The sequence below is a fragment of the Oryza brachyantha genome, chromosome 12 (genome assembly GCF_000231095.2).
Source record: "Oryza brachyantha chromosome 12, ObraRS2, whole genome shotgun sequence".
Taxonomy (NCBI): domain Eukaryota; kingdom Viridiplantae; phylum Streptophyta; class Magnoliopsida; order Poales; family Poaceae; genus Oryza; species Oryza brachyantha.
In genome coordinates this window covers 11685608-11694079 of record NC_023174.2, presented here as the reverse complement: position 1 = coordinate 11694079, position 8472 = coordinate 11685608, and positions in this window count along the sequence as shown.

Below are 8472 nucleotides of genomic sequence, written 5' to 3'. Positions count from 1 at the left end.
TTTAACTAGAATTCATTAATTTTCACCATATATGTATCCTCTCAATTTAAACTCAGACATCTATAATAATCTAAACCTAATTCAAACCAAGTGACACCCTCTCTGTCACTCTAGCTCAACCCGTGAGTGTAGCCGTTAGTTTACTGCCAATGTTCTAAAAGTGAGGAGATTTAAATGCCAATCTTTCGGTAAATCAGCGATAAGCCAACGGAAAATGTCTGAATTACACCATGAACTTTAAGTATGAATTGCCTCCTAACCCAAAACAAAAACTACAATGAAAAAAATTTCAAATTTAAGTTTTACTTTTGGCTTATAAGCATGTATGAACGAAAAGATAGGACCCATGATATAGTACTAATGGAGTTCTTCTTTTCTTTCTATTGTTCTTTGTTTAATCATAATTAGGCTTTGTGTTGGGTTTTTCACATAGATTGTGGCCTCACCAGGACAACTCTCTAGATCCGCCCACAAACTATATTTGTACTTGTTTTGGTGTTGCCAAAAATTTCGTCATTAAATTGGGTAATAAACCATACATTCGCTTGACTAAAAATCACATCTCAACTCTTCAACTTGTTCAATTTACCTTCCCACCCAAAGAGTGGTTTTGCCCATTCAGTTAGAAAAATATATAAATAAATTATGGATTGCCACCAACAACCCTTGCCTGCAACTTTTTCGTTCATCAAAATGAAGAACGAGTCATGTTACTAATAGCGCCTCTAATTCAAGAAAAAAAGGGGCTAGGAAGAGTGCGTGAGGAAGTGATGAGAGAGGGGAGACCAAGAGTCATTCGTAGTCAGTTCCATAAACGGAATGCCATATAAGCTAAATAGGCAAAACAACCCCATCGGTCGTAGATATTTTTGTTGGGCTAGTATGGAGTTTAAATTAACTCTTTGAATTTGAGGAGACACGGTTCTCGAACTTTTACTTTAACAAACATGATAATTAATGAGTGTAATAAGGAGTTGTTCCTAAATCAATAGCTAGAAAACTTAATTACTGATCCACCATATACAATTCTAGGAAACAACCAAAACACATTTTTTTTATTTGATTTCTCCATGCAACTTATAGAGGCATCCAAACACAAAAAAATTGAATTAGCCTCAATGAAACTCCCAATACTAATATAAGAAGTGTTGGAATCAAATTCCATACCAATTTAAATTCTTACAATCAGATGAGGTGTACATTTATCATCTTAGTTAAAAAAAAAGTGTGCCCTGAATACATCTACATTGCCACCTTTTATCTTCACTGACCCATGTGTTCCAACTGCTAAATGGCATCTATATGGCCACATAGGTCCCCGTGGCATATAGTGAGTATGTTACTTAGACATGACAAAGTGTTGCAAGTGGGTTACATATATGTCACAATTTATGCACAACCAACAGACAACCACTATTTTTGTCAGAATATATCAACACCCTATACTAGTTATGGTATATCAATAACATATTCTCAAGCATATGCATCACTATGTACCATTTATGCATATAACATCCATCAAGCATAAGACAATGCAAGATATCATGTAGGCATATACTTATTGTAGCCAATCTTCTCAAGTATCGTATCGCCTATGTAATGCATAAGGAGTAAATTGTATATTGCATGTTTTTCAAGTAAGCTTAGTTGTTCTTATGTATGTTAATTGAAAACAATGGATTGGTTAATTCACTTTAACACACCCATATCCAACTTTGATCATTTACGCCTCCAATGCAGTACATGTCAAGTTCTCAACTTCAATCTAGTATAGTTATCATGTGGCCAAGCCAGACAAGGTCATTCATTAGTAAGGCGTCATGCATGCAATTGTGCCCATACATAAAGGTATACATCATTCATGTGCCAAGAGAATAGGCACATAAATTTGCCTTGTTCAAGGGTATTTAGTTGGAATTTTATGATTTTTCCCTTGCCTAACTCACATATCGCATTTAGTATACAATTATGTCTCATAGAAGTGGTAAATTTAGTACCTCTACAAATCAAAATAGTGATAAGTACAAAGTCACCTAGCTGGTTTACGACTCTCATGTGCAATACATCCAGTTGCTTCACACGTTAACACAACAGATGGGACCAAATCTAAATGTGAGATTGTTCTCAAAGAACAAGAACTGTTTGGTAGTCACATGTTGGACATACCTTGCTACCAATGTACGGGTTACTTTCCAATATACATGTTTCATGTTTTCTAGTACATTATTAATTCTTACATGCATGTATTGTGTGTCATCACTATTAACTTCAACATACGATGCAAACAAAGAAGTTTTTATACCCATATACTTGGCATGCATGTAACTATTGCAAAAGCTTTCCTAATACTTCTTATATATAGTTTACTTGAATACTTTTTATCATTTGTAACACATATATATGATCTAGTGTAAACATCTCAAGTCTAATTGCATACAATATAGCATACTTTAAAATTATTTTTCCTTGTACTAACATACCAATATAAACCATACAACTATGACAACATGTTTTTGTATCTACGTTAAATTGTTACTAATCTTGGTACAATTACTTACCACAAATTTTGATTATTTTATATACGTTTCTCCAACTACTGTCTTATATATTGTCATTGCACCTTTTGTATGTTGCTTGCTTGCTTCTGTTTTTCATTTCCACGTCATTTATGAGATCTACCTACCTTGCCTACCATCTTCACACCTACTTGTCTTGTCTCATATGTGGTGAAACATAGTTGATCATCAGATTGCTAGTAACATATTTGGATCTTTCAAGATTACAAAATAGGATATGCCTTGGTGCCAATAGTGGCAATCTTCCCATTATTATCAAAAAAGTTTTTATTACAAAAAAATCTCATACCATAATTTATACATATCTTGTCCCAAAAATTACATGTATTTTAAAAAAATAAGAACCATTAGGTGGTAGATATTTTTATTACCTCCATTTGCAATTATATATCTATACTGAAAAGAAGGTAGTGGTGGTCATGGTGAATCTATCAACCCAACTGCTCATATTGTAATTTTTTCAAATTATCTCTTAAGTTTATTCATATATTAAAAAAAATCAAATCCAAATGGATAGCCACATATAAAATCAAATTAAGATGAATATTCCCAATAAACATGATGTGTGTATAAATATATATTATATTTTTACATGACATTATAATATTTTCTTTTATCCATAGATAAGCATGTGCATTGGCTAGTATAAGACTATATTTTAAATTTTCATTTGCTTTAGTAAACACTTTGACCATGTGGTATGTCACAATATCACATACAAATATAAATATTATACAAAAATGAAATACTATGAAAAAAATCCAGTAACATTATTGTTAGGTAGTCAATCACATATACACCTCAAAAATGATTAGTTATCAATGTTGTAATGTTGACACTATGGATCCCATGTTAGCATATAATCCTATATAATAAACATAGGCAATCCTATATATATCCAACTGCCAGCAAAATAGTTCTATATCTCATATGTAAATTTTATCTTAATGTTGCATATAAAAGGAAAAGATTCATGATTTGCCACTTTCTCAAGGTGGGATCAGAATTTGTCACCCGATGTGTCATTTATATGTGGGTCCTGATGTGGATGGGAATCTCGAATTGCAACTATTTGAACAGTGGAAATGATATCCTTCTTTCGGTCTACAAGGTAATACAAGTGTGTCTCCAACGTTGCTACATGCTTAATCCTCATACATCTATCATTTATGCGGCAATACAAGCTATGTTAAAAAGCTAATTTTTATTTTAGTTTTCTTTTCCTATATCACATTTAGCTAGGAAACTATTGCACCATTATAGTTACGTAGATAATTTTCTTATGCTATATCTCATGAACAATATGATGATTTAATTGGATGTGATCAAAATGTCGCCAGCTAGTATCATAAATTTCTCTTTCTATATCATCATAATGTGCAACCACCAAGCTTTGACTGATTACACCCATCGCTTGTCTCAAGCGAGGGCACTGAGGTGGGCGTTTCCACAATTTTTGTTTGCTTGCTTTGCATATCATGACTTTCAACACTTGATATCACACGTAAGATAAGTGATGACCTATTTTCCATTACTTATGTTTGTATTGCGACCATACCAACCTCTAACTTTCATGAATTATGTGCTTCTACCATAACTCGGTGCACATTTTGCTTCTACTCGGTTGACATTAAGGAGGAAGTGGCGAGGAGCAGAAAGTGATTGGATGGATTCACTCCTAAGTTGACTTCCAACAATTACAGGCTTGTTGTTTTGATCATTTCGGTTTTTATGGGTCAAGTTTTTGTTATCACTACTAGAAAAATAACTTATTGCCACCAATTTATTACAACGAAAAATAATTCGTGGCAATATATTATACTATCGCAATGATAATTTTTCTGTGGCAAATAACTATATTTTGTTGCAACGATTTACAATCGTTGTTTTATTCAGTATTTTTGTTACGATAAGAAATGAGCTATCACCATAAAAAACATTACTATTGCAAAAAAAAACATGTTCTATCACCACAATTTTAATTTATGTGGCAATTTGTATAGTACATGGTACATTTCACTATTTTCTATTGCCACGATTAACAAATTCATTGCAACAAAAAAATTATCATCTCATAATTTAAATTATTCTTTTTATATGGACACGGATTAGGATACATTTTGTATGAAATTTAGAGCTCTACAACTTAAATTTTTCATTTGAAATCTTTTAAATACTCAAATTCATTATTCAAATCTCAGATAGGAAAGCTCAAGTAGAATAATATGCATTTTTAAACAAGATTGATACGTAGGTGAGTTGATACAGGATAGTGCGTGTGAGGGAGAGATCTTGGGTTCGAATCCTATATATGACAAAATATTAAAGGAAACTAGTATCACATATGGACTAGTGGCAATAGTTATCTATTGCAACGATGTGAAGTGTTGCAATACATTTTTTGCCACATATACAAATTGTTGCAATAACCTATTACTACGCTATTTGTTACCACAGCTAGCAACGATTTTAAGATTGTTGCAACATGTACCTATTGCCATGATTTTAGCATTGATACTACGATTTTTTTTCATGGCGATAAATTATTTTTCTAGTAGTGTATCGCTTGGGTCTCAAATAAGATCATTTTTGCACTCATTTATATTTATCCCAATTTAGTTTGTTTTTAAGCTATCATTTTCTACTTGAGGGATCTGTGATATACTAGTGTTATCATGAAAATCATGTTAGATTTAAGAGGCATCTTAAGTGCTTTTCATGATAATAAATTAAAAAAAAACAAGGATTGTACTATTGTTACTCACTGACTTTTGGAACCCGAGCGCGTCACTCACTGGAACCTTATACCTTACTGCACGCAGGGCCGACATGCCCCCGTGGGTCACTCACCGAGCTTTGACTGATTACACCCATCGATTGTCTCAAGCGAGAGCACTGAGGTGGACGTTTTCATAATTTTTGTTTGCTTGCTTTGCATATCATGACTTTCAACACTTGACATCATACGTAAGATAAGTGATGACCAACTTTTCATTACTTATGTTTTGTATTGGGACCATACCAACATGCAACTCTTATGACTTATGTGCTTCTACCGAAACTCGGTGCACATTTTGTTTTTACTCGATTGACAGAATTTGGCACCACATGTCTCACTTATATGTGGGTTCTGATCTCACATGCCATAGGTATATGGGTAGGAATCTTTAATGGTAACTATTTGAACATCGGACATGATATCCTTCTTTTGGTCTGTAAGGTAATACAAGTGTCTCTCCAACATTGCTACATGCTTCATCCTCATCCATCTATCACTTATCTTGTGTGACAGTACAAGCTATGTTGGAAAGCTAATTTTTACTTTAGTTTCCTTTTCCTATATCATATCTAGCTAGGAAACTATTGGACCATTATAATCACGTAGACAATGTTCTTATCAAATATCTCATGGACAATAGAATGATTTAATTGAATGTGACCAAAATGTCGCCAACTAGTATCATTACTTGCTCTTTCCAAATCATCACAATGTGCAACATCTGACTTTGACTGATTACAACCATCGCTTGTCTCAAGCGAGGGCACTGAGGTGGACGTTTCCATAATTTTTATCACTTGATATCACACATAAGATAAGTGATGACCTACTTTCCATTACTTGTGTTTGTCTTGGGACCATACCAATCTCTAACTTTTGACTTATGTGCTTCTACCAAAACTCGATGCACATTTTGCTTCTATTTAGTTGACAACATTATCTAGGAAAATATTTGTACTCTATCCTTTTTTATTTAACATCATTGACTTTTGGGTCTACGTTTGACTATAAGTCTTGTTCAGAAAATATATATAATTACTAATTTTTTCTTATGATTTGATTTGTTATTAAAGAAATTTTAAGCATGACTTATAATTTTGCATATGTGCGCAAATATTTTAAATAAAACAATGGTCAAACGTTGATTGAAAAAGTCAATGATGCCATAAAAAATCATGAGGGAGTATCATATGTGTACTTACCAGTTACAACTCGCTTTCTTTTGACCATCTTCATGACATCTAGTGCCTACAAGCTTGGCCTCTCTCTCACTTGGCCAAGACATGACGTAGTTCACTTATATATTGCATTAATATTGATGACAATACACCTACCATCAAAGAAATTGAATTATGTCTTATGCCATTAATATCTTTGTCTTTCTTATTACTATATGCTACCACTGGTAGTCAACCTCTGCTTGGTCAAACTTGCATTAAAAGTCAACGACATTAAACATTTAGGGACGGAGGTAGTACTTGATAGTTCTACATGTTTCTAGGGTGTTCTAGGCAAATGCGAATATATTTATTATATACAATATGCAGCCACTTTTGCCTTTTTTAAGAAAAAAATGAACGCACTCGGTGTTACCTTATTTCTTGGCTTATTAACTTTAAAAGAAAATAATTAAGTGTTACAAAGACTAATTTTAGAAAAATGGACATCATAACAAAGTTTTGTCGATAAGGATGGTATGAAGAAAAAATGACCTAACCAATGGCATACGACACGATTCCTTTTGTAGAATCAGTCCTGGATGGATGTATGCTTGTATCGAATATAACAAATTTTCTCGTTGTTTATGCAGAGAGAACATTTTAAAAATATTAACTAATATAATTAATATAACAATATACTTGCTCAAAATTGTTACATTGATGAATTTGATGAAATTTGGTACATCTTCCCCCAAAATTTTACCTATGTAACAAACTTTTTTGTTATAAAATTTCTATTGAAACTAATGTACGGATTTAATCACCGTTTTCTAAAATCCAAATAATTCTATACTATTCATTTTATTACATATATGTAGGGAATTCTCTATAGAAAAAAGAATATTTTTTCCATACTTAAGGATATACCATGAGATACCACTGTTTTCTATGTAAATTTGGTGTTTTGTAGTATCTAAGATATCAAGAAATATTAAATTTTACATAGAAAACAGTGATACCTACTAGTAAATGATAAAATTACTCGTAGAAAAATAGCTAAAACTGAAAAAAAAAAAACAGCAAACGAAGTGGAGGAAAGGAAAGCGCCTCTTCCCCTCTACCGACAGGCCGGTCCCAGCCCCCCACCGGAGGGGGTGGTGGGGCCCACGCAGTCAGCGAGACGAGGCATCACGAGGCGGGGGCAGGAAATCGCTGGCTAGTGGCGGGCACACGCCGTGCAGCGAGGGCCACGTGCCTCCCCCTCCCCGGAGTCACTGGCACCGCGGGGCCCACCACCCTGTCACGTGCCGCGCCACAGCCCACAGCACAGCGCGCGCGGGGGTGGGGCCCACGCAGCAGGCAGCAGCCGATCGATCCCCCCGCCCGCCCGTACCGTACCGTCCCTCCCCCCTCCACGTGTCCCTCCCCTCCCCTCCCCTCCCCTCCCGACCGCTGCCTGGGCCCAGGCCCAGTCCCGGCCCGCGTGGGATTGGTGGGTAAAGCAGCGGAGGCCGGGATCGCATCGGGGGTGGGCCCCGCGTGGCAGTGCACGGCGGCGTGAGCTGAGCTGCTGCCGCGCCCCACCACGGAGGAGGTGGCCGGCCGGTGCTGTCACTGCCTCCTCCCCCTCCTGCGCTTCCCTTTATCTCTCTTAGTATCTTATTATTATTTTCTTGCTGTTTCCTCTGAACGAGAGAGAAATGCACTCGCCAAATATCCACGTGTAAATTCAGATGGTCAATTAATCTTGAATAAATTTCATAACATATAGTATGTGTTATTACTTACGGTATGAATGTGTACGTTAAGCATGCATTTACTAAAATTTTCCATCTTATAAATGGTATATGAAATATTAGCTGTTGATTTCTTAATTAGGTGGTTGGTTTAACTTTTCTGTATTTTATAATATTCCTCTCTCGTTCAATGTTCTATTCATATATAGACTTAAACATAT